We start from the raw sequence: 22,105 nt of genomic DNA on the forward strand, positions 1-22,105 counted from the left end.
GTCCTTGCAAAATTCCCATGCAGCAGTTTCTGTAGTGTAGTGGTTATCACGTTCGCTTTACACGCGAAAGGTCCCCGGTTCGAAACCGGGTGGAAACAGTGCTCTTTGACACATTCAGTAAGAACTGTATTTATAACAGAGAAAAATAGTATTTTGGAAATTCACATACATGCATTGAATATCAGTAAATTATGGTTTAGTCCTTGCAAAATTCCCATGCAGCAGTTTCTGTAGTGTAGTGGTTATCACGTTCGCTTTACACGCGAAAGGTCCCCGGTTCGACACCGGGCGGAAACAGTGCTCATCGATAGATTCAGTAAGAGCTGTATTTATAACAGAGAATAATAATATTTTGGAAATTCAAATACATGCAGTGAATATCAGTAAAATTTGGTTTAGTCCTTGCATAACTTACATGCAGCAGTTTCTGTAGTGTAGTGGTTATCACGATCGCTTCACACGCGAAATGTCCCCGGTTCGAAACCGGGTGGAAACACTGCTCTTTGACACATTCAGTATGAACTGTATTTATAACAGAGAAAAATTATATTTTGGAAATTCACATACATGCAGTGAATATCAGTAAAAATATGGTTTAGTCCCTGCAAAATTCCCATTCAGCAGTTTCTGTAGTGTAGTGGTTATCACGTTCGCTTTACACGCGAAAGGTCCCCGGTTCGAAACCGGGTGGAAACAGTGCTCTTTGATACATTCTGTAAGAACTGTATTTATAACAGAGAATAATAATCTTTTGGAAATTCAAATACATGCAGTGAATATCAGTAAATTTTGGTTTAGTCCTTGCAAAAGTTACATGCAGCAGTTTCTCTAGTGTAGTGGTTATCACGATCGCTTCACAAGCGAAAGGTCCCCGGTTCGAAAACGGGTGGAAACAGTGCTCATCGATAGATTCAGTAAGAACTGTATTTATAACATAGAATAATAATATTTTGGAAATTCAAATACATGCAGTGAATATCAGTAAAATTTGGTTTAGTCCTTGCAAAAATCACATGCAGCTGTTTCTGTCGTGTAGTGGTTATCGCGTTCGCTTTAAACGCGAAACGTCCCCGGTTCGGAACCGGGCGGAAACAGTGCTCTTCGACACATCCAGTGAGAACTGTATTTATAACAGAGAATAATAATATTTTGGAAATTCAAATACATGCAGTGAATATCAGTAAAAATATGGTTTAGTCCCTGCAAAATTCCCATGCAGCAGTTTCTCTAGCGTAGTGGTTATCACGATCGTTTTACATGCGAAAGGTCCCCGGTTCGACACCGGGCGGAAACAGTGCTCATCGATAGATTCAGTAAGAACTGTATTTATAATAGAGAATAATAATATTTTGGAAATTCAAATACATGCAGTGAATATCAGTAAAATTTGGTTTAGTCCTTGCAAAATTCCCATGCAGCAGTTTCTGTAGTGTAGTGGTTATCACGTTCGCTTTACACGCGAAAGGTCCCCGGTTCGACACCGGGCGGAAACAGTGCTCATCGATAGATTCAGTAAGAGCTGTATTTATAACAGAGAATAATAATATTTTGGAAATTCAAATACATGCAGTGAATATCAGTAAAATTTGGTTTAGTCCTTGCATAACTTACATGCAGCAGTTTCTGTAGTGTAGTGGTTATCACGTTCGCTTCACACGCGAAAGGTCCCCGGTTCGAAACCGGGTGGAAACAGTGCTCTTTGACACGTTCTGTAAGAACTGTATTTATAACAGAGAATAATAATATTTTGGAAATTCAAATACATGCAGTGAATATCAGTAAAATTTGGTTTAGTCCTTGCAAAATTCCCATGCAGCAGTTTCTGTAGTGTAGTGGTTATCACGTTCGCTTTACACGCGAAAGGTCCCCGGTTCGAAACCGGGTGGAAACAGTGCTCTTTGACACATTCAGTAAGAACTGTATTTATAACAGAGAAAAATAGTATTTTGGAAATTCACATACATGCATTGAATATCAGTAAATTATGGTTTAGTCCTTGCAAAATTCCCATGCAGCAGTTTCTGTAGTGTAGTGGTTATCAAGTTCGCTTTACACGCGAAAGGTCCCCGGTTCGACACCGGGCGTAAACAGTGCTCATCGATAGATTCAGTAAGAACTGTATTTATAACAGAGAATAATAATATTTTGGAAATTCAAATACATGCAGTGAATATCAGTAAAATTTGGTTTAGTCCTTGCAAATTCCCATGCAGCAGTTTCTGTAGTGTAGTGGTTATCACGTTCGCTTTACACGCGAAAGGTCCCCGGTTCGAAACCGGGTGGAAACAGTGCTCTTTGACCCCTTTAGTAAGAACTGTATTTATAACATAGAATAATAATATTTTGGAAATTCAAATACATGCAGTGAATATCAGTAAAATTTGGTTTAGTCCTTGCAAAAATCACATGCAGCTGTTTCTGTCGTGTAGTGGTTACCGCGTTCGCTTTACACGCGAAAGGTCCCCGGTTCGATACCGGGCGGAAACAGTGCTCTTCGACACATCCAGCGAGAACTGTATTTATAACAGAGAATAATAATATTTTGGAAATTCAAATACATGCAGTGAATATCAGTAAAATTTGGTTTAGTCTTTGCAAAACTTAAATGCAGCAGTTTCTCTAGTGTAGTGGTTATCACGATCGCTTCACATGCGAAAGGTCCCCGGTTCGAAACCGGGTGGAAACAGTCCTCTTTGACACATTCAGTAAGAACTGTATTTATAACAGAGAAAAATAGTATTTTGGAAATTCAAATACATGCAGTGAATATCAGTAAAATTTGGTTTAGTCCTTGCAAAAGTTACATGCAGCAGTTTCTCTAGTGTAGTGGTTATCACGATCGCTTCACAAGCGAAAGGTCCCCGGTTCGAAAACGGGTGGAAACAGTGCTCATCGATAGATTCAGTAAGAACTGTATTTATAACATAGAATAATAATATTTTGGAAATTCAAATACATGCAGTGAATATCAGTAAAATTTGGTTTAGTCCTTGCAAAAATCACATGCAGCTGTTTCTGTCGTGTAGTGGTTATCGCGTTCGCTTTAAACGCGAAACGTCCCCGGTTCGGAACCGGGCGGAAACAGTGCTCTTCGACACATCCAGTGAGAACTGTATTTATAACAGAGAATAATAATATTTTGGAAATTCAAATACATGCAGTGAATATCAGTAAAAATATGGTTTAGTCCCTGCAAAATTCCCACGCAGCAGTTTCTCTAGCGTAGTGGTTATCACGATCGCATTACATGCGAAAGGTCCCCGGTTCGACACCGGGCGGAAACAGTAGTCATCGATAGGTTCAGTAAGAACTGTATTTATAACAGAGAATAATAATATTTTGGAAATTCAAATACATGCAGTGAATATCAGTAAAATTTGGTTTAGTCCTTGCAAAACTTACATGCAGCAGTTTCTCTAGTGTAGTGGTTTTTCACGATCGCTTCACATGCGAAAGGTCCCCGGTTCGAAACCGGGTGGAAACAGTGCTCTTTGACACATTCAGTATGAACTGTATTTATAACAGAGAAAAGTAATATTTTGGAAATTCACATACATGCAGTGAATATCAGTAAAAATATGGTTTAGTCCCTGCAAAATTCTCATGCAGCAGTTTCTCTAGCGTAGTGGTTATCACGATCGCTTTACACGCGAAAGGTCCCCGGTTCGAAACCGGGCGGAAACAGTGCTCTTCGACACATCCAGTGAGAACTGAATTTATAACAGAGAATAATAATATTTTGGAAATTCAAATACATGCAGTGAATATCAGTAAAATTTGGTTTAGTCCTTGCAAAACTTACATGCAGCAGTTTCTCTAGTGTAGTGGTTATCACGATGGCTTCACAAGCGAAAGGTCCCCGGTTCGAAACCGGGTGGAAACAGTGCTCTTTTACACATTCAGTAAGAACTGTATTTATAACAGAGAAAAATTATATTTTGGAAATTCAAGTACATGCAGTGAATATCAGTAAAATTTGGTTTAGTCCTTTCAAAACTTACATGCAGCAGTTTCTGTAGTGTAGTGGTTATCACGTTCGCTTCACACGCTTCACACGCTAAAGGTCCCCGGTTCGAAACCGGGTGGAAAAAGTGCTCTTTGACACATTCAGTAAGAACTGTATTTATAACAGAGAAAAATAGTATTTTGGAAATTCACATACATGCATTGAATATCAGTAAATTATGGTTTAGTCCTTGCAAAATTCCCATGCAGCAGTTTCTGTAGTGTACTGGTTATCATGTTCGCTTTACACGCGAAAGGTCCCCGGTTCGACACGGGCGGAAACAGAGCTCATCTATAGATTCAGTAAGAGCTGTATTTATAACAGAGAATAATAATATTTTGGAAATTCAAATACATGCAGTGAATATCAGTAAAATTTGGTTTAGTCCTTGCAAAAATCACATGCAGCTGTTTCTGTCGTGTAGTGGTTATCGCGTTCGCTTTACACGCGAAAGGTCCCCGGTTCGAAACCGGGCGGAAACAGTGCTCTTCGACACATCCAGTGAGAACTGTATTTATAACAGAGAATAATAATATTTTGGAAATTCAAATACATGCAGTGAATATCAGTAAAATGTGGTTTAGTCCTTGCAAAACTTACATGCAGCAGTTTCTGTAGTGTAGTGGTTATCACGATCGCTTCACATGCGAAAGGTCCCCGGTTCGAAACCGGGTGGAAACAGTGCTCTTTGACACATTCAGTATGAACTGTATTTATAACAGAGAAAAATAATATTTTGGAAATTCACATACATGCAGTGAATATCAGTAAACATATGGTTTAGTCCCTGCAAAATTCCCATGCAGCAGTTTCTGTAGTGTAGTGGTTATCACGTTCGCTTTACACGCGAAAGGTCCCCGGTTCGAAACCGGGTGGAAACAGTGCTCTTCGATAGATTCAGTAAGAACTGTATTTATACCAGAGAATAATAATATTTTGAAAATTAAAATACATGCAGTGAATATCAGTAAAATTTGGTTTAGTCCTTGGAAAACTTACATGCAGCAGTTTCTGTAGTGTAGTGGTTATCACGTTCGCTTCACACGTGAAAGGTCCCCGGTTCGAAACCGGGTGTAAACAGTGCTCTTTGACCCCTTTAGTAAGAACTGTATTTATAACATAGAATAATAATATTTTGGAAATTCAAATACATGCAGTGAATATCAGTAAAATTTGCTTTAGTCCTTGCAAAAATCACATGCAGCTGTTTCTGTCGTGTAGTGGTTACCGCGTTCGCTTTACACGCGAAAGGTCCCCGGTTCGATACCGGGCGGAAACAGTGCTCTTCGACACATCCAGTGAGAACTGTATTTATAACAGAGAATAATAATATTTTGGAAATTCAAATACATGCAGTGAATATCAGTAAAATTTGGTTTAGTCCTTGCAAAACTTCCATTCAGCAGTTTCTGTAGTGTAGTGGTTATCACGTTCGCTTCACACGCGAAAGGTCCCCGGTTCGAAACCGGGTGGAAACAGTGCTCTTTGACACATTTAGTAAGAACTGTATTTATAACAGAGAATAATAATATTTTGGAAATTCAAATACATGCAGTGAATATCAGTAAAATTTGGTTTAGTCCTTGCAAAAGGTCCCCGGTTCGAAACCGGGCGGAAACAGTGCTCTTCGACACATCCAGTGAGAACTGTATTTATAACAGAGAATAATAATATTTTGGAAATTCAAATACATGCAGTGAATATCAGTAAAAATTTGGTTTAGTCCTTGCAAAACTTACATGCAGCAGTTTCTCTAGTGTAGTGGTTATCACGATCGCTTCACATGCGAAAGGTCCCCGGTTCGAAACCGGGTGGAAACAGTGCTCTTTGACCCCTTTAGTAAGAACTGTATTTATAACATAGAATAATAATATTTTGGAAATTCAAATACATGCAGTAAATATCAGTAAAATTTGGTTTAGTCCTTGCAAAAATCACATGCAGCTGTTTCTGTCGTGTAGTGGTTATCGCGTTCGCTTTACACGCGAAAGGTCACCGGTTCGAAACCGGGCGGAAACAGTGCTCTTTGACACATTCAGTAAGAGCTGTAATTATAACAGAGAATAATAATAATTTGGAAATTCAAATACATGCAGTATATATCAGTAAATTTTGGTTTAGTCCTTGCAAAACTTCCATTCAGCAGTTTCTGTAGTGTAGTGGTTATCACGTTCGCTTCACATGCGAAAGGTCCCCGGTTTGAAACCGGGTGGGAACATTGCTCTTCATTTTTGACACATCCAGTAAGAACTTCATTTTTAACAGAGAATAGTCGCATTCATAAATTACTTTTTTTTGAAAATTCAAATACATGCAGTGAATATCAGTAAAATTTGGTTAAGTCCTCGCAAATATCACCTACAGTGGTGTCTGTAGTGTAGTGGTTATCTCGTTCGCTTTACACGCGTAAGGTCCCCGGTTCGAAACCGGGTGGAAAAAGTGCTCTTTGACACATTCTGTAAGAACTATATCTATAACAAAGAATAACAATTTTTGGAAATTCAAATACATGCAGTGAATATCAGTAAAATTTGGTTCAGTCCTTGCAAAAGGTCCCCGGTTCGAAACCGGGCGGAAACAGTCCTCTTCGACACATTCAGTAAGAACTGTATTTATAACAGAGAAAAATAATATTTTGGAAATTCAAATACATGCAGTGAATATCAGTAAAATTTGGTTTAGTCCTTGCAAAACTTACATGCAGCAGTTTCTGTAGTGAAGTGGTTATCACGTTCGCTTCACACGCGAAAGGTCCCCGGTTCGAAACCGGGCGGAAACAGTGCTCTTTGACACATCCAGTAAGAACTGTATTTTTAACAGAGAATAGTTGCTTTCATAAATGCTGCATTTTGGAAATTCAAATACATGCAGTGAATATCAGTAAAATTTGGTTTAGTCCTTGCAAAAATCACATGCAGCAGTGTCTCTAGTGTAGTGGCTATCACGTTCGCTTAACACGCGGAAGGTCCTCGGTTCGAAACCGGGTGGAAACAGTGCTCATCGCTTTTGACACATCCAGTAAGAACTTAATTTATAACAGAGAATAGTTGCATTCATAAATGCTGCATTTTGGAAATTCATAATACATGCAGTGAATAACAGTAAAATTTGGTTTAGTCCTTGCAAAAATCACTTGCTGCAGTTTCTGTAGTCTAGTGGCTATCACGTTCGATTAACACGCGGAAGGTCTCCGGTTCGAAACCGTGCAGAAACAGTGCTCTTTGACAAATTCAGTAAGAACTGTATTATAACAGAGAATAATAATATTTTGGAAATTCAAATACATGCAGTGAATATCAGTCAAATTTGGTTTAGTCCTTGCAAAAATCACATGCAGCAGTTTCTGTAGTGTAGTGGTTATCACTTTCGCTTAACACGTGGTAGGTTACTGGTTCGAAACCGTGTGGAAACAGTTCTCATCGCTTTTGACAAATCCAGTAAGAACTTCATTTATAACAGAGAATAGTTGCATTCATAAAATACTTTTTTTGGAAATTCAAATACATGCAGTGAATATCAGTAAAATTTGGTTTAGTCCTTGCCAAAAATAACTTGCAGCAGTTTCTGTAGTGTAGTGGTTATCACGTTCGTTTTACACGCGAAAGGTCCCCGGTTCGAAACCGGGCCGAAACAGTGCTCTTTGACACATTCAGTGAGAACTGTATTTATAACAGAGAATAGTTGCATTCATAAATGACTTTTTTTGGAAATTCAAATACATGCAGTGAATATTAGTAAAATTTGGTTTAGTCCTTGCCAAAAATAACTTGCAGCGGTTTCTGTAGTGTAGTGGTTATCACGTTCGCTTTACACGGGAAAGGTCCCTGGTTCGAAACCGTGTGGAAAGAGTGCTCTTTGACACATTCAGTAAGAACTGTATTTATAACAGAGAATAACAATATTTTGGAAATTCAAATACATGCAGTGATTATCAGTAAAATTTGGTTTAGTCCTTTCAAAAGGTCCCCGGTTCGAAACCGGGCGGAAACAGTGCTCTTCGACACATCCAGTGAGAACTGTATTTATAACAGAGAATAATAATATTTTGGAAATTCAAATACATGCAGTGAATATCAGTAAAATTTGGGATAGTCCTTTCAGAACTTACATGCAGAATTTTCTGTAGTGTAGTGGTTATCACGTTCGCTTAACACGCGGAAGGTCCTCGGTTCGAAACCGGGTGGAAACAGTTCTCATCGCTTTTGACAAATCCAGTAAGAACTTCATTTTTAACAGAGAATAGTCGCATTCATAAATTACTTTTTTTTGAAAATTCAAATACATGCAGTGAATATCAGTAAAATTTGGTTAAGTCCTCGCAAATATCACCTACAGTGGTGTCTGTAGTGTAGTGGTTATCTCGTTCGCTTTACACGCGTAAGGTCCCCGGTTCGAAACCGGGTGGAAAAAGTGCTCTTTGACACATTCTGTAAGAACTATATCTATAACAAAGAATAACAATTTTTGGAAATTCAAATACATGCAGTGAATATCAGTAAAATTTGGTTCAGTCCTTGCAAAAGGTCCCCGGTTCGAAACCGGGCGGAAACAGTCCTCTTCGACACATTCAGTAAGAACTGTATTTATAACAGAGAAAAATAATATTTTGGAAATTCAAATACATGCAGTGAATATCAGTAAAATTTGGTTTAGTCCTTGCAAAACTTACATGCAGCAGTTTCTGTAGTGAAGTGGTTATCACGTTCGCTTCACACGCGAAAGGTCCCCGGTTCGAAACCGGGCGGAAACAGTGCTCTTTGACACATCCAGTAAGAACTGTATTTTTAACAGAGAATAGTTGCTTTCATAAATGCTGCATTTTGGAAATTCAAATACATGCAGTGAATATCAGTAAAATTTGGTTTAGTCCTTGCAAAAATCACATGCAGCAGTGTCTCTAGTGTAGTGGCTATCACGTTCGCTTAACACGCGGAAGGTCCTCGGTTCGAAACCGGGTGGAAACAGTGCTCATCGCTTTTGACACATCCAGTAAGAACTTAATTTATAACAGAGAATAGTTGCATTCATAAATGCTGCATTTTGGAAATTCATAATACATGCAGTGAATAACAGTAAAATTTGGTTTAGTCCTTGCAAAAATCACTTGCTGCAGTTTCTGTAGTCTAGTGGCTATCACGTTCGATTAACACGCGGAAGGGCTCCGGTTCGAAACCGTGCAGAAACAGTGCTCTTTGACAAATTCAGTAAGAACTGTATTATAACAGAGAATAATAATATTTTGGAAATTCAAATACATGCAGTGAATATCAGTCAAATTTGGTTTAGTCCTTGCAAAAATCACATGCAGCAGTTTCTGTAGTGTAGTGGTTATCACTTTCGCTTAACACGTGGTAGGTTACTGGTTCGAAACCGTGTGGAAACAGTTCTCATCGCTTTTGACAAATCCAGTAAGAACTTCATTTATAACAGAGAATAGTTGCATTCATAAAATACTTTTTTTGGAAATTCAAATACATGCAGTGAATATCAGTAAAATTTGGTTTAGTCCTTGCCAAAAATAACTTGCAGCAGTTTCTGTAGTGTAGTGGTTATCACGTTCGTTTTACACGCGAAAGGTCCCCGGTTCGAAACCGGGCCGAAACAGTGCTCTTTGACACATTCAGTGAGAACTGTATTTATAACAGAGAATAGTTGCATTCATAAATGACTTTTTTTGGAAATTCAAATACATGCAGTGAATATTAGTAAAATTTGGTTTAGTCCTTGCCAAAAATAACTTGCAGCGGTTTCTGTAGTGTAGTGGTTATCACGTTCGCTTTACACGGGAAAGGTCCCTGGTTCGAAACCGTGTGGAAAGAGTGCTCTTTGACACATTCAGTAAGAACTGTATTTATAACAGAGAATAACAATATTTTGGAAATTCAAATACATGCAGTGATTATCAGTAAAATTTGGTTTAGTCCTTTCAAAAGGTCCCCGGTTCGAAACCGGGCGGAAACAGTGCTCTTCGACACATCCAGTGAGAACTGTATTTATAACAGAGAATAATAATATTTTGGAAATTCAAATACATGCAGTGAATATCAGTAAAATTTGGGATAGTCCTTTCAGAACTTACATGCAGAATTTTCTGTAGTGTAGTGGTTATCACGTTCGCTTAACACGCGGAAGGTCCTCGGTTCGAAACCGGGTGGAAACAGTTCTCATCGCTTTTGACAAATCCAGTAAGAACTTCATTTATAACAGAGAATAGTTGCATTCATAAAATACTTTTTTTGGAAATTCAAATACATGCAGTGAATATCAGTAAAATTTGGTTTAGTCCTTGCAAAAATCACATGCAGCAGTTTCTGTCGTGTACTGGTTATCACGTTCGCTTCACACGCGAAAGGTCCCCGGTTCGAAACCTGGCGGAAACAGTGCTCTTTGACACGTTCAGTAAGAACTGTATTTATAACAGAGAATAATAATATTTTGGAAATTCAAATACATGCAGTGAATATCAGTAAAATTTGGTTTAGTCCTTGCAAAAGGTCCCCGGTTCGAAACCGGGCGGAAACAGTGCTCTTCGACACATCCAGTGAGAACTGTATTTATAACAGAGAATAATAATATTTTGGAAATTCAAATACATGCAGTGAATATCAGTAAAATTTGGTTTAGTCCTTGCAAAACTTACATGCAGCAGTGTCTGTAGTGTAGTGGTTATCACGTTCGCTTCACACGCGAAAGGTCCCCGGTTCGAAACCGGGCCGAAACAGTGCTCTTTGACACATTCAGTGAGAACTGTATTTATAACAGAGAATAGTTGCATTCATAAATGACTTTTTTTGGAAATTCAAATACATGCAGTGAATATTAGTAAAATTTGGTTTAGTCCTTGCCAAAAATAACTTGCAGCGGTTTCTGTAGTGTAGTGGTTATCACGTTCGCTTTACACGGGAAAGGTCCCTGGTTCGAAACCGTGTGGAAAGAGTGCTCTTTGACACATTCAGTAAGAGCTGTATTTATAACAGAGAATAACAATATTTTGGAAATTCAAATACATGCAGTGATTATCAGTAAAATTTGGTTTAGTCCTTGCAAAAGGTCCCCGGTTCGAAACCGGGCGGAAACAGTGCTCTTCGACACATCCAGTGAGAACTGTATTTATAACAGAGAAAAATAACATTTTGGAAATTCAAATAAATGCAGTGAATATCAGTAAAATTTGGGATAGTCCTTTCAGAACTTACATGCAGAATTTTCTGTAGTGTAGTGGTTATCACGTTCGCTTAACATGCGGAAGGTCCTCGGTTCGAAACCGGGTGGAAACAGTTCTCATCGCTTTTGACAAATCCAGTAAGAACTTCATTTATAACAGAGAATAGTTGCATTCATAAAATACTTTTTTTGGAAATTCAAATACATGCAGTGAATATCAGTAAAATTTGGTTTAGTCCTTGCAAAAATCACATGCAGCAGTTTCTGTCGTGTAGTGGTTATCACGTTCGCTTCACACGCGAAAGGTCCCCGGTTCGAAACCTGGCGGAAACAGTGCTCTTTGACACGTTCAGTAAGAACTGTATTTATAACAGAGAATAATAATGTTTTGGAAATTCAAATACATGCAGTGAATATCAGTAAAATTTGGTTTAGCCCTTGCAAAACTTACATGCAGCAGTGTCTGTAGTGTAGTGGTTATCACGTTCGCTTCACACGCGAAAGGTCCCCGGTTCGAAACCGTGTGGTAAACAGTGCTCTTTGACACATTCAGTAAGAACTGTATTTATAACAGAGAAAAATAATATTTTGGAAATTCACATACATGCAGTGAATATCAGTAAAATATGGTTTAGTCCTTGCAAAATTCTCATGCAGCAGTTTCTGTAGTGTAGTGGTTATCACGTTCGCTTCACACGCGAAAGGTCCCCGGTTCGAAACCGGGTGGAAACAGTGCTCTTTGACACATACAGTAAGAACTGTATTTATAACAGAGAATAATAAAATTTTGGAAATTCAAATACATGCAGTGAATATCAGTAAAATTTGGTTTAGTCCTTGCATAACTTACATGCAGCAGTTTCTGTAGTGTAGTGGTTATCACGTTCGCTTCACACGCGAATTGTCCCCGGTTCGATACCGGGTGGTAAAAAAGTGCTCTTTGACACATTCAGGAAGAACTGTATTTATAACAGAGAAAAATAATATTTTGGAAATTCAAATACATGCAGTGAATATCAGTAAAATTTGGTTTAGTACTTGCACAATTTACATGCAGCAGTTTCTGTAGTGTAGTGGTTATCACGTTCGCTTTACAAGCGAAAGGTCCCCGGTTCGAAACCTGGCGGAAACAGTGCTCTTTGACACATTCAGTAAGAACTGTATTATTTCAGAGAAAAATAATATTTTGGAAATTCAAATACATGCAGTGAATATCAGTAAAATTTGGTTTAGTCCTTGCAAAAATCACATGCAGCAGTTTCTGTAGTGTAGTGGTTATCTTGTTGGCTTTACACGCGGAAGGTCCCCGGTTCGAAACCGAGTGGAAACAGTGCTCATCGCTTTTGACACATCCAGTAAGAACTTCATTTATGACAGAGAATAGTTGCTTTCATAATTGACTTTTTTGGAAATTCAAATACATGCAGTGAATATCAGTAAAATTTGGTTAAATCCTTGCAAAAATCACATGCAGCAGTTTCTGTATTGTAGTGGTTATCACGTTCGCTTTACACGCGAAAGGTCCCCGATTCGAAACCGGGCAGAAACAGTGCTCTTTGACATATTCAGTAAGAACTGTATTTATAACAGAGAAAAATAATATTTTGGAAATTCAAATACATGCAGTGAATATCAGTAAAATTTGGTTTAGTCCTTGCAAAACTTACATGCAGCAGTGTCTGTAGTGTAGTGGTTATCACGTTCGCTTCGCACGCGAAAGGTCCCCGTTTCGAAACCGGGTGGTAAACAGTGCTCATTTACACATTCAGTAAGAACTGTATTTATAACAGAGAAAAATAATATTTTGGAAATTCACATACATGCAGTGAATATCAGTAAAATTTGGTTTAGTCCTTGCAAAAATCACAAGTAGCAGTTTCTGTAGTGTAGTGGTTATCACGGTCGCTTTACACGCGAAAGGTCCCCGGTTCGACACCGGGCGGAAACAGTGCTCATCGATAGATTCAGTATGAACTGTATTTATAACAGAGAATAATAATATTTTGGAAATTCAAATACATGCAGTGAATATCAGTAAAATTTGGTTTAGTCCTTGCAAAACTTCCCTGCAGCAGTTTCTGTAGTGTAGTGGTTATCACGTTCGCTTCACATGCGAAAGGTCCCCGGTTCGAAACCGGGTGGAAACAGTGATCTTTGACAAATTCAGTAAGAACTGTATTTATAACAGAGAATAGTAATATTTTGGAAATTCAAATACATGCAGTGAATATCAGTAAAATTTGGTTTAGTCCTTGCAAAAATCACATGCAGCAGTTTCTGTAGTGTAGTGGTTATCACGTTCGCATAACACGCGGAAGATCCCCGGTTCGAAACCGAGTGGAAACAGTGCTCATCGCTTTTCACACATCCAGTAAGAACTTCATTTATGACAGAGAATAGTTGCTTTCATAAATGACTTTTTTGGAAATTCAAATACATGCAGTGAATATCAGTAAAATTTGGTTCAATCCTTGCAAAAATCACATGCAGCAGTTTCTGTATTGTAGTGGTTATCACGTTCGCTTTACACGCGAAAGGTCCCCGATTCGAAACCGGGCAGAAACAGTGCTCTTTGACATATTCAGTAAGAACTGTATTTATAACAGAGAAAAATAATATTTTGGAAATTCAAATACATGCAGTGAATATCAGTAAAATTTGGTTTAGTCCTTGCAAAACTTACATGCAGCAGTGTCTGTAGTGTAGTGGTTATCACGTTCGCTTCGCACGCGAAAGGTCCCCGTTTCGAAACCGGGTGGTAAACAGTGCTCATTGACACATTCAGTAAGAACTGTATTTATAACAGAGAAAAATAATATTTTGGAAATTCACATACATGCAGTGAATATCAGTAAAAATATGGTTTAGTCCTTGCAAAAATCACATGCTGCTGTTTCTGACATGTAGTGGTTATCACGGTCGCTTTACACGCGAAAGGTCCCCGGTTCGACACCGGGCGGAAACAGTGCTCATCGATAGATTCAGTATGAACTGTATTTATAACAGAGAATAATAATATTTTGGAAATTCAAATACATGCAGTGAATATCAGTAAAATTTGGTTTAGTCCTTGCAAAACTTCCATGCAGCAGTTTCTGTAGTGTAGTGGTTAACACATTCGCTTCACATGCGAAAGGTCCCCGGTTCGAAACCGGGTGGAAACAGTGATCTTTGACAAATTCAGTAAGAACTGTATTTATAACAGAGAATAGTAATATTTTGGAAATTCAAATACATGCAGTGAATATCAGTAAAATTTGGTTTAGTCCTTGCAAAAATCACATGCAGCAGTTTCTGTAGTGTAGTGGTTATCACGTTCGCTTTACAAGCGAAAGGTCCCCGGTTCGAAACCTGGCGGAAACAGTGATCTTTGACACATTCAGTAAGAACTGTATTATTTCAGAGAAAAATAATATTTTGGAAATTCAAATACATGCAGTGAATATCAGTAAAATTTGGTTTAGTCCTTGCAAAAATCACATGCAGCAGTTTCTGTAGTGTAGTGGTTATCACGTTCGCATAACACGCGGAAGATCCCCGGTTCGAAACCGAGTGGAAACAGTGCTCATCGCTTTTCACACATCCAGTAAGAACTTCATTTATGACAGAGAATAGTTGCTTTCATAAATGACTTTTTTGGAAATTCAAATACATGCATTGAATATCAGTAAAATTTGGTTCAACCTTGCAAAAATCACATGCAGCAGTTTCTGTATTGTAGTGGTTATCACGTTCGCTTTACACGCGAAAGGTCCCCGATTCGAAACCGGGCAGAAACAGTGCTCTTTGACATATTCAGTAAGAACTGTATTTATAACAGAGAAAAATAATATTTTGGAAATTCAAATACATGCAGTGAATATCAGTAAAATTTGGTTTAGTCCTTGCAAAACTTACATGCAGCAGTGTCTGTAGTGTAGTGGTTATCACGTTCGCTTCGCACGCGAAAGGTCCCCGTTTCGAAACCGGGTGGTAAACAGTGCTCATTGACACATTCAGTAAGATCTGTATTTATAACAGAGAAAAATAATATTTTGGAAATTCACATACATGCAGTGAATATCAGTAAAAATATGGTTTAGTCCTTGCAAAAATCACATGCTGCTGTTTCTGACATGTAGTGGTTATCACGGTCGCTTTACACGCGAAAGGTCCCCGGTTCGACACCGGGCGGAAACAGTGCTCATCGATAGATTCAGTATGAACTGTATTTATAACAGAGAATAATAATATTTTGGAAATTCAAATACATGCAGTGAATATCAGTAAAATTTGGTTTAGTCCTTGCAAAACTTCCATGCAGCAGTTTCGGTAGTGTAGTGGTTAACACATTCGCTTCACATGCGAAATGTCCCCGGTTCGAAACCGGGTGGAAACATTGATCTTTGACAAATTCAGTAAGAACTGTATTTATAACAGAGAATAGTAATATTTTGGAAATTCAAATACATGCAGTGAATATCAGTAAAATTTGGTTTAGTCCTTGCAAAAATCACATGCAGCAGTTTCTGTAGTGTAGTGGTTATCACGTTCGCATAACACGCGGAAGATCCCCGGTTCGAAACCGAGTGGAAACAGTGCTCATCGCTTTTCACACATCCAGTAAGAACTTCATTTATGACAGAGAATAGTTGCTTTCATAAATGACTTTTTTGGAAATTCAAATACATGCAGTGAATATCAGTAAAATTTGGTTCAGTCCTTGCAAAAATCACATGCAGCAGTTTCTGTATTGTAGTGGTTATCACGTTCGCTTCACATGCGAAAGGTCCCCGGTTCGAAACCGGGTGGAAACAGTGATCTTTGACAAATTCAGTAAGAACTGTATTTATAACAGAGAATAGTAATATTTTGGAAATTCAAATACATGCAGTGAATATCAGTAAAATTTGGTTTAGTCCTTGCAAAAATCACATGCAGCAGTTTCTGTATTGTAGTGGTTATCACGTTCGCTTTACACGCGAAAGGTCCCCGGTTCGAAACCGGGCGGAAACAGTGCTCTTCGACACATCCAGTGAGAACTGAATTTATAACAGAGAATAATAATATTTTGGAAATTCAAATACATGCAGTGAATATCAGTAAAATTTGGTTTAGTCCTTGCAAAACTTACATGCAGCAGTTTCTCTAGTGTAGTGGTTATCACGATGGCTTCACAAGCGAAAGGTCCCCGGTTCGAAACCGGGTGGAAACAGTGCACTTTTACACATTCAGTAAGAACTGTATTTATAACAGAGAAAAATTATATTTTGGAAATTCAAGTACATGCAGTGAATATCAGTAAAATTTGGTTTAGTCCTTTCAAAACTTACATGCAGCAGTTTCTGTAGTGTAGTGGTTATCACGTTCGCTTCACACGCTTCACACGCTAAAGGTCCCCGGTTCGAAACCGGGTGGAAAAAGTGCTCTTGGACACATTCAGTAAGAATTGTATTTATAGCAGAGAAAAATAATATTTTGGAAATTCAAATACATGCAGTGAATATCAGTAAAATTTGGTTTAGTCCTTGCAAAATTCCCATGCAGCAGTTTCTGTAGTGTAGTGGTTATCACGTTCGCTTTACACGCGAAAGGTCCCCGGTTTGAAACCGGGTGGAAAGAGTGCTCTTTGACCCCTTTAGTAAGAACTGTATTTATAACAGAGAATAATAATATTTTGGAAATTCAAATACATGCAGTGAATATCAGTAAAATTTGGTTTAGTCCTTGCAAAAGGTCCCCGGTTCGAAACCGGGTGGAAACAGTGATCTTTGACAAATTCAGTAAGAACTGTATTTATAACAGAGAATAGTAATATTTTGGAAATTCAAATACATGCAGTGAATATCAGTAAAATTTGGTTTAGTCCTTGCAAAAATCACATGCAGCAGTTTCTGTAGTGTAGTGGCTATCACGTTCGCATAACACGCGGAAGGTCCCCGGTTCGAAACCGAGTGGAAACAGTGCTCATCGCTTTTGACACATCCAGTAAGAACTTCATTTATGACAGAGAATAGTTGCTTTCATAATTGACTTTTTTGGAAATTCAAATACATGCAGTGAATATCAGTAAAATTTGGTTCAATCCTTGCAAAAATCACATGCAGCAGTTTCTGTATTGTAGTGGTTATCACGTTCGCTTTACACGCGAAAGGTCCCCGTTTCGAAACCGGGTGGTAAACAGTGCTCATTGACACATTCAGTAAGAACTGTATTTATAACAGAGAAAAATAATATTTTGGAAATTCACATACATGCAGTGAATATCAGTAAAATTTGGTTTAGTCCTTGCAAAAATCACATGCTGCTGTTTCTGACATGTAGTGGTTATCACGGTCGCTTTACACGCGAAAGGACCCCGGTTCGACACCGGGCGGAAACAGTGCTCATCGATAGATTCAGTATGAACTGTATTTATAACAGAGAATAATAATATTTTGGAAATTCAAATACATGCAGTGAATATCAGTAAAATTTGGTTTAGTCCTTGCAAAACTTCCATGCAGCAGTTTCTGTAGTGTAGTGGTTATCACGTTCGCTTCACATGCGAAAGGTCCCCGGTTCGAAACCGGGTGGAAACAGTGATCTTTGACAAATTCAGTAAGAACTGTATTTATAACAGAGAATAGTAATATTTTGGAAATTCAAATACATGCAGTGAATATCAGTAAAATTTGGTTTAGTCCTTGCAAAAATCACATGCAGCAGTTTCTGTAGTGTAGTGGTTATCACGTTCGCATAACACGCGGAAGATCCCCGGTTCGAAACCGAGTGGAAACAGTGCTCATCGCTTTTCACACATCCAGTAAGAACTTCATTTATGACAGAGAATAGTTGCTTTCATAAATGACTTTTTTGGAAATTCAAATACATGCAGTGAATATCAGTAAAATTTGGTTCAGTCCTTGCAAAAATCACATGCAGCAGTTTCTGTATTGTAGTGGTTATCACGTTCGCTTCACACGCGGTAGGTCAACGGTTCGAAACCGGGTGGAAACAGTGCTCTTTGACACATACAGTAAGAACTGTATTTATAACAGAGAATAATAAAATTTTGGAAATTCAAATACATGCAGTGAATATCAGTAAAATTTGGTTTAGTCCTTGCAAAACTTACATGCAGCAGTTTCTGTAGTGTAGTGGCTATCACGTTCGCATAACACGCGGAAGGTCCCCGGTTCGAAACCGAGTGGAAACAGTGCTCATCGCTTTTGACACATCCAGTAAGAACTTCATTTATGACAGAGAATAGTTGCTTTCATAATTGACTTTTTTGGAAATTCAAATACATGCAGTGAATATCAGTAAAATTTGGTTCAATCCTTGCAAAAATCACATGCAGCAGTTTCTGTATTGTAGTGGTTATCACGTTCGCTTTACACGCGAAAGGTCCCCGATTCGAAACCGGGCAGAAACAGTGCTCTTTGACATATTCAGTAAGAACTGTATTTATAACAGAGAAAAATAATATTTTGGAAATTCAAATACATGCAGTGAATATCAGTAAAATTTGGTTTAGTCCTTGCAAAAATCACATGCAGCAGTTTCTGTAGTGTAGTGGTTATCACGTTCGCATAACACGCGGAAGATCCCCGGTTCGAAACCGAGTGGAAACAGTGCTCATCGCTTTTCACACATCCAGTAAGAACTTCATTTATGACAGAGAATAGTTGCTTTCATAAATGACTTTTTTGGAAATTCAAATACATGCAGTGAATATCAGTAAAATTTGGTTCAGTCCTTGCAAAAATCACATGCAGCAGTTTCTGTATTGTAGTGGTTATCACGTTCGCTTTACACGCGAAAGGTCCCCGGTTCGAAACCGGGCGGAAACAGTGCTCTTCGACACATCCAGTGAGAACTGAATTTATAACAGAGAATAATAATATTTTGGAAATTCAAATACATGCAGTGAATATCAGTAAAATTTGGTTTAGTCCTTGCAAAACTTACATGCAGCAGTTTCTCTAGTGTAGTGGTTATCACGATGGCTTCACAAGCGAAAGGTCCCCGGTTCGAAACCGGGTGGAAACAGTGCTCTTTTACACATTCAGTAAGAACTGTATTTATAACAGAGAATAGTAATATTTTGGAAATTCAAATACATGCAGTGAATATCAGTAAAATTTGGTTTAGTCCTTGCAAAAATCACATGCAGCAGTTTCTGTAGTGTAGTGGTTATCACGTTCGCATAACACGCGGAAGATCCCCGGTTCGAAACCGAGTGGAAACAGTGCTCATCGCTTTTCACACATCCAGTAAGAACTTCATTTATGACAGAGAATAGTTGCTTTCATAAATGACTTTTTTGGAAATTCAAATACATGCAGTGAATATCAGTAAAATTTGGTTCAGTCCTTGCAAAAATCACATGCAGCAGTTTCTGTATTGTAGTGGTTATCACGTTCGCTTCACACGCGGTAGGTCAACGGTTCGAAACCGGGTGGAAACAGTGCTCTTTGACACATACAGTAAGAACTGTATTTATAACAGAGAATAATAAAATTTTGGAAATTCAAATACATGCAGTGAATATCAGTAAAATTTGGTTTAGTCCTTGCAAAACTTACATGCAGCAGTTTCTGTAGTGTAGTGGCTATCACGTTCGCATAACACGCGGAAGGTCCCCGGTTCGAAACCGAGTGGAAACAGTGCTCATCGCTTTTGACACATCCAGTAAGAACTTCATTTATGACAGAGAATAGTTGCTTTCATAATTGACTTTTTTGGAAATTCAAATACATGCAGTGAATATCAGTAAAATTTGGTTCAATCCTTGCAAAAATCACATGCAGCAGTTTCTGTATTGTAGTGGTTATCACGTTCGCTTTACACGCGAAAGGTCCCCGATTCGAAACCGGGCAGAAACAGTGCTCTTTGACATATTCAGTAAGAACTGTATTTATAACAGAGAAAAATAATATTTTGGAAATTCAAATACATGCAGTGAATATCAGTAAAATTTGGTTTAGTCCTTGCAAAAATCACATGCAGCAGTTTCTGTAGTGTAGTGGTTATCACGTTCGCATAACACGCGGAAGATCCCCGGTTCGAAACCGAGTGGAAACAGTGCTCATCGCTTTTCACACATCCAGTAAGAACTTCATTTATGACAGAGAATAGTTGCTTTCATAAATGACTTTTTTGGAAATTCAAATACATGCAGTGAATATCAGTAAAATTTGGTTCAGTCCTTGCAAAAATCACATGCAGCAGTTTCTGTATTGTAGTGGTTATCACGTTCGCTTTACACGCGAAAGGTCCCCGGTTCGAAACCGGGCGGAAACAGTGCTCTTCGACACATCCAGTGAGAACTGAATTTATAACAGAGAATAATAATATTTTGGAAATTCAAATACATGCAGTGAATATCAGTAAAATTTGGTTTAGTCCTTGCAAAACTTACATGCAGCAGTTTCTCTAGTGTAGTGGTTATCACGATGGCTTCACAAGCGAAAGGTCCCCGGTTCGAAACCGGGTGGAAACAGTGCTCTTTTACACATTCAGTAAGAACTGTATTTATAACAGAGAAAAATTATATTTTGGAAATTCAAGTACATGCAGTGAATATCAGTAAAATTTGGTTTAGTCCTTTCAAAACTTACATGCAGCAGTTTCTGTAGTGTATTGGTTATCACGTTCGCTTCACACGCTTCACACGCTAAAGGTCCCCGGTTCGAAACCGGGTGGAAAAAGTGCTCTTTGACACATTCAGTAAGAACTGTATTTATAACAGAGAAAAATAATATTTTGGAAATTCCCATACATGCAGTGAATATCAGTAAAATTTGGTTTAGTCCTTGCAAAAATCACATGCAGCAGTTTCTGTAGTGTAGTGGTTATCACGTTCGCTTCACACGCGAAAGGTCCCCGGTTCGAAACTGGGTGGAAACAGTGCTCTATGACACATTCAGTAAGAACTGTATTTATAACAGAGAATAATAATATTTTGGAAATTCAAATACATGCAGTGAATATCAGTAAAATTTGGTTTAGTCCTTGCAAAACTCAATTGCAGCAGTTTCTGTAGTCAAGTGCCTATCGCGTTCGCTTAACACGCGGAAGGTCTCCGGTTCGAAACCGGGGCAGAAACAGTGCTCTTTGACAAATTCAGTAAGAACTGTATTTATAACAGAGAATAACAATTTTTTGGAAATTCAAATACATGCAGTGATTATCAGTAAACTTTGGTTTAGTCCTTGCACAATTTACATGCAGCAGTTTCTGTAGTGAAGGGGTTATCACGTTCGCTTCACACGCGAAAGGTCCCCGGTTCGAAACCGGGCGGAAACAGTGCTCTTTGACAAATTCAGTAAGAACTGTATCTATAACAGAGAATAATAATATTTTGGAAATTCAAATACATGCAGTGAATATCAGTAAAATTTGGTTTAGTCCTTGCAAAAATCACATGCAGCTGTTTCTGTCGTGTTGTGGTTATCACGTTCGCTTTACACGCGAAAGGTCCCCGGTTCGAAACCGTGGTGGAAACAGTGCTCTTTGACACATTCAGTAAGAACTGTATTTCTAACAGAGAAAAATAATATTTTGGAAATTCAAATACATGCAGTGAATATCAGTCAAATTTGGTTTAGTCCTTGCAAAACTTACATGCAGCAGTTTCTGTAGTGTAGTGGCTATCACGTTCGCCTAACACACGGAAGATCCCCGGTTCGAAACCGAGTGGAAACAGTGCTCATCGCTTTTGACACATCCAGTAAGAACTTCATTTATGACAGAGAATAGTTGCATTCATAAATGACTTTTTTGGAAATTCAAATACATGCAGTGAATATCTGTAAAATTTGGTTTAGTCCTTGCAAAACTTACATGCAGCAGTTTCTCTAGTATAGTGGTTATCACGATCGCTTCACAAGCGTAAGGTCCCCGGTTCGAAACCGGGTGGAAACAGTGCTCTTTTACTCATTCAGTAAGAACTGTATTTATAACAGAGAA

General features: G+C 38.3%; 48 non-coding genes across 48 annotated transcripts; all 48 read left to right on the forward strand.

Moving 5' to 3' along the window:
* Nucleotides 1–25: 25 nt before the first annotated feature.
* Nucleotides 26–98, forward strand: trnav-uac (transfer RNA valine (anticodon UAC)). Its single transcript has one exon. It is a non-coding gene; the product is annotated as a tRNA-Val (tRNA).
* A 126-nt stretch (nt 99–224) lies between these two features.
* Nucleotides 225–297, forward strand: trnav-uac (transfer RNA valine (anticodon UAC)). The gene has a single exon. It is a non-coding gene; the product is annotated as a tRNA-Val (tRNA).
* Nucleotides 298–423: 126 nt separating this feature from the next.
* On the forward strand, nt 424–496 carry trnav-cac (transfer RNA valine (anticodon CAC)). The gene has a single exon. It is a non-coding gene; the product is annotated as a tRNA-Val (tRNA).
* A 127-nt stretch (nt 497–623) lies between these two features.
* trnav-uac (transfer RNA valine (anticodon UAC)) lies at nt 624–696 on the forward strand. The gene has a single exon. It is a non-coding gene; the product is annotated as a tRNA-Val (tRNA).
* Nucleotides 697–1,420: 724 nt separating this feature from the next.
* Nucleotides 1,421–1,493, forward strand: trnav-uac (transfer RNA valine (anticodon UAC)). The gene has a single exon. It is a non-coding gene; the product is annotated as a tRNA-Val (tRNA).
* A 126-nt stretch (nt 1,494–1,619) lies between these two features.
* Nucleotides 1,620–1,692, forward strand: trnav-cac (transfer RNA valine (anticodon CAC)). The gene has a single exon. It is a non-coding gene; the product is annotated as a tRNA-Val (tRNA).
* A 126-nt stretch (nt 1,693–1,818) lies between these two features.
* On the forward strand, nt 1,819–1,891 carry trnav-uac (transfer RNA valine (anticodon UAC)). Its single transcript has one exon. It is a non-coding gene; the product is annotated as a tRNA-Val (tRNA).
* A 324-nt stretch (nt 1,892–2,215) lies between these two features.
* Nucleotides 2,216–2,288, forward strand: trnav-uac (transfer RNA valine (anticodon UAC)). Its single transcript has one exon. It is a non-coding gene; the product is annotated as a tRNA-Val (tRNA).
* A 126-nt stretch (nt 2,289–2,414) lies between these two features.
* trnav-uac (transfer RNA valine (anticodon UAC)) lies at nt 2,415–2,487 on the forward strand. Its single transcript has one exon. It is a non-coding gene; the product is annotated as a tRNA-Val (tRNA).
* Nucleotides 2,488–2,613: 126 nt separating this feature from the next.
* trnav-cac (transfer RNA valine (anticodon CAC)) lies at nt 2,614–2,686 on the forward strand. Its single transcript has one exon. It is a non-coding gene; the product is annotated as a tRNA-Val (tRNA).
* A 1,729-nt stretch (nt 2,687–4,415) lies between these two features.
* Nucleotides 4,416–4,488, forward strand: trnav-uac (transfer RNA valine (anticodon UAC)). Its single transcript has one exon. It is a non-coding gene; the product is annotated as a tRNA-Val (tRNA).
* A 126-nt stretch (nt 4,489–4,614) lies between these two features.
* Nucleotides 4,615–4,687, forward strand: trnav-cac (transfer RNA valine (anticodon CAC)). Its single transcript has one exon. It is a non-coding gene; the product is annotated as a tRNA-Val (tRNA).
* Nucleotides 4,688–4,814: 127 nt separating this feature from the next.
* Nucleotides 4,815–4,887, forward strand: trnav-uac (transfer RNA valine (anticodon UAC)). The gene has a single exon. It is a non-coding gene; the product is annotated as a tRNA-Val (tRNA).
* Nucleotides 4,888–5,013: 126 nt separating this feature from the next.
* Nucleotides 5,014–5,086, forward strand: trnav-cac (transfer RNA valine (anticodon CAC)). Its single transcript has one exon. It is a non-coding gene; the product is annotated as a tRNA-Val (tRNA).
* Nucleotides 5,087–5,212: 126 nt separating this feature from the next.
* On the forward strand, nt 5,213–5,285 carry trnav-uac (transfer RNA valine (anticodon UAC)). The gene has a single exon. It is a non-coding gene; the product is annotated as a tRNA-Val (tRNA).
* Nucleotides 5,286–5,411: 126 nt separating this feature from the next.
* Nucleotides 5,412–5,484, forward strand: trnav-cac (transfer RNA valine (anticodon CAC)). The gene has a single exon. It is a non-coding gene; the product is annotated as a tRNA-Val (tRNA).
* A 269-nt stretch (nt 5,485–5,753) lies between these two features.
* On the forward strand, nt 5,754–5,826 carry trnav-cac (transfer RNA valine (anticodon CAC)). The gene has a single exon. It is a non-coding gene; the product is annotated as a tRNA-Val (tRNA).
* Nucleotides 5,827–5,952: 126 nt separating this feature from the next.
* trnav-uac (transfer RNA valine (anticodon UAC)) lies at nt 5,953–6,025 on the forward strand. Its single transcript has one exon. It is a non-coding gene; the product is annotated as a tRNA-Val (tRNA).
* Nucleotides 6,026–6,151: 126 nt separating this feature from the next.
* Nucleotides 6,152–6,224, forward strand: trnav-cac (transfer RNA valine (anticodon CAC)). The gene has a single exon. It is a non-coding gene; the product is annotated as a tRNA-Val (tRNA).
* A 488-nt stretch (nt 6,225–6,712) lies between these two features.
* Nucleotides 6,713–6,785, forward strand: trnav-cac (transfer RNA valine (anticodon CAC)). The gene has a single exon. It is a non-coding gene; the product is annotated as a tRNA-Val (tRNA).
* Nucleotides 6,786–7,566: 781 nt separating this feature from the next.
* On the forward strand, nt 7,567–7,639 carry trnav-uac (transfer RNA valine (anticodon UAC)). The gene has a single exon. It is a non-coding gene; the product is annotated as a tRNA-Val (tRNA).
* A 483-nt stretch (nt 7,640–8,122) lies between these two features.
* On the forward strand, nt 8,123–8,195 carry trnav-aac (transfer RNA valine (anticodon AAC)). Its single transcript has one exon. It is a non-coding gene; the product is annotated as a tRNA-Val (tRNA).
* A 488-nt stretch (nt 8,196–8,683) lies between these two features.
* trnav-cac (transfer RNA valine (anticodon CAC)) lies at nt 8,684–8,756 on the forward strand. The gene has a single exon. It is a non-coding gene; the product is annotated as a tRNA-Val (tRNA).
* A 781-nt stretch (nt 8,757–9,537) lies between these two features.
* Nucleotides 9,538–9,610, forward strand: trnav-uac (transfer RNA valine (anticodon UAC)). Its single transcript has one exon. It is a non-coding gene; the product is annotated as a tRNA-Val (tRNA).
* Nucleotides 9,611–10,093: 483 nt separating this feature from the next.
* trnav-aac (transfer RNA valine (anticodon AAC)) lies at nt 10,094–10,166 on the forward strand. Its single transcript has one exon. It is a non-coding gene; the product is annotated as a tRNA-Val (tRNA).
* A 488-nt stretch (nt 10,167–10,654) lies between these two features.
* On the forward strand, nt 10,655–10,727 carry trnav-cac (transfer RNA valine (anticodon CAC)). The gene has a single exon. It is a non-coding gene; the product is annotated as a tRNA-Val (tRNA).
* A 483-nt stretch (nt 10,728–11,210) lies between these two features.
* Nucleotides 11,211–11,283, forward strand: trnav-aac (transfer RNA valine (anticodon AAC)). The gene has a single exon. It is a non-coding gene; the product is annotated as a tRNA-Val (tRNA).
* A 147-nt stretch (nt 11,284–11,430) lies between these two features.
* Nucleotides 11,431–11,503, forward strand: trnav-cac (transfer RNA valine (anticodon CAC)). Its single transcript has one exon. It is a non-coding gene; the product is annotated as a tRNA-Val (tRNA).
* A 326-nt stretch (nt 11,504–11,829) lies between these two features.
* On the forward strand, nt 11,830–11,902 carry trnav-cac (transfer RNA valine (anticodon CAC)). Its single transcript has one exon. It is a non-coding gene; the product is annotated as a tRNA-Val (tRNA).
* Nucleotides 11,903–12,229: 327 nt separating this feature from the next.
* On the forward strand, nt 12,230–12,302 carry trnav-uac (transfer RNA valine (anticodon UAC)). Its single transcript has one exon. It is a non-coding gene; the product is annotated as a tRNA-Val (tRNA).
* Nucleotides 12,303–12,646: 344 nt separating this feature from the next.
* On the forward strand, nt 12,647–12,719 carry trnav-uac (transfer RNA valine (anticodon UAC)). Its single transcript has one exon. It is a non-coding gene; the product is annotated as a tRNA-Val (tRNA).
* Nucleotides 12,720–13,045: 326 nt separating this feature from the next.
* Nucleotides 13,046–13,118, forward strand: trnav-uac (transfer RNA valine (anticodon UAC)). The gene has a single exon. It is a non-coding gene; the product is annotated as a tRNA-Val (tRNA).
* Nucleotides 13,119–13,244: 126 nt separating this feature from the next.
* On the forward strand, nt 13,245–13,317 carry trnav-cac (transfer RNA valine (anticodon CAC)). The gene has a single exon. It is a non-coding gene; the product is annotated as a tRNA-Val (tRNA).
* A 345-nt stretch (nt 13,318–13,662) lies between these two features.
* trnav-uac (transfer RNA valine (anticodon UAC)) lies at nt 13,663–13,735 on the forward strand. Its single transcript has one exon. It is a non-coding gene; the product is annotated as a tRNA-Val (tRNA).
* A 526-nt stretch (nt 13,736–14,261) lies between these two features.
* trnav-cac (transfer RNA valine (anticodon CAC)) lies at nt 14,262–14,334 on the forward strand. Its single transcript has one exon. It is a non-coding gene; the product is annotated as a tRNA-Val (tRNA).
* Nucleotides 14,335–14,460: 126 nt separating this feature from the next.
* trnav-uac (transfer RNA valine (anticodon UAC)) lies at nt 14,461–14,533 on the forward strand. Its single transcript has one exon. It is a non-coding gene; the product is annotated as a tRNA-Val (tRNA).
* A 343-nt stretch (nt 14,534–14,876) lies between these two features.
* On the forward strand, nt 14,877–14,949 carry trnav-uac (transfer RNA valine (anticodon UAC)). The gene has a single exon. It is a non-coding gene; the product is annotated as a tRNA-Val (tRNA).
* Nucleotides 14,950–15,475: 526 nt separating this feature from the next.
* trnav-cac (transfer RNA valine (anticodon CAC)) lies at nt 15,476–15,548 on the forward strand. The gene has a single exon. It is a non-coding gene; the product is annotated as a tRNA-Val (tRNA).
* Nucleotides 15,549–15,893: 345 nt separating this feature from the next.
* trnav-cac (transfer RNA valine (anticodon CAC)) lies at nt 15,894–15,966 on the forward strand. Its single transcript has one exon. It is a non-coding gene; the product is annotated as a tRNA-Val (tRNA).
* A 126-nt stretch (nt 15,967–16,092) lies between these two features.
* On the forward strand, nt 16,093–16,165 carry trnav-uac (transfer RNA valine (anticodon UAC)). Its single transcript has one exon. It is a non-coding gene; the product is annotated as a tRNA-Val (tRNA).
* Nucleotides 16,166–16,698: 533 nt separating this feature from the next.
* trnav-uac (transfer RNA valine (anticodon UAC)) lies at nt 16,699–16,771 on the forward strand. Its single transcript has one exon. It is a non-coding gene; the product is annotated as a tRNA-Val (tRNA).
* An 886-nt stretch (nt 16,772–17,657) lies between these two features.
* On the forward strand, nt 17,658–17,730 carry trnav-cac (transfer RNA valine (anticodon CAC)). Its single transcript has one exon. It is a non-coding gene; the product is annotated as a tRNA-Val (tRNA).
* A 763-nt stretch (nt 17,731–18,493) lies between these two features.
* On the forward strand, nt 18,494–18,566 carry trnav-uac (transfer RNA valine (anticodon UAC)). The gene has a single exon. It is a non-coding gene; the product is annotated as a tRNA-Val (tRNA).
* A 345-nt stretch (nt 18,567–18,911) lies between these two features.
* Nucleotides 18,912–18,984, forward strand: trnav-uac (transfer RNA valine (anticodon UAC)). The gene has a single exon. It is a non-coding gene; the product is annotated as a tRNA-Val (tRNA).
* A 962-nt stretch (nt 18,985–19,946) lies between these two features.
* Nucleotides 19,947–20,019, forward strand: trnav-uac (transfer RNA valine (anticodon UAC)). Its single transcript has one exon. It is a non-coding gene; the product is annotated as a tRNA-Val (tRNA).
* A 345-nt stretch (nt 20,020–20,364) lies between these two features.
* trnav-uac (transfer RNA valine (anticodon UAC)) lies at nt 20,365–20,437 on the forward strand. Its single transcript has one exon. It is a non-coding gene; the product is annotated as a tRNA-Val (tRNA).
* Nucleotides 20,438–20,970: 533 nt separating this feature from the next.
* trnav-cac (transfer RNA valine (anticodon CAC)) lies at nt 20,971–21,043 on the forward strand. The gene has a single exon. It is a non-coding gene; the product is annotated as a tRNA-Val (tRNA).
* A 326-nt stretch (nt 21,044–21,369) lies between these two features.
* On the forward strand, nt 21,370–21,442 carry trnav-cac (transfer RNA valine (anticodon CAC)). Its single transcript has one exon. It is a non-coding gene; the product is annotated as a tRNA-Val (tRNA).
* Nucleotides 21,443–22,105: the final 663 nt, after the last annotated feature.

This window comes from Salvelinus fontinalis, chromosome 1, assembly GCF_029448725.1.
Source record: "Salvelinus fontinalis isolate EN_2023a chromosome 1, ASM2944872v1, whole genome shotgun sequence".
NCBI lineage: Eukaryota > Metazoa > Chordata > Actinopteri > Salmoniformes > Salmonidae > Salvelinus > Salvelinus fontinalis.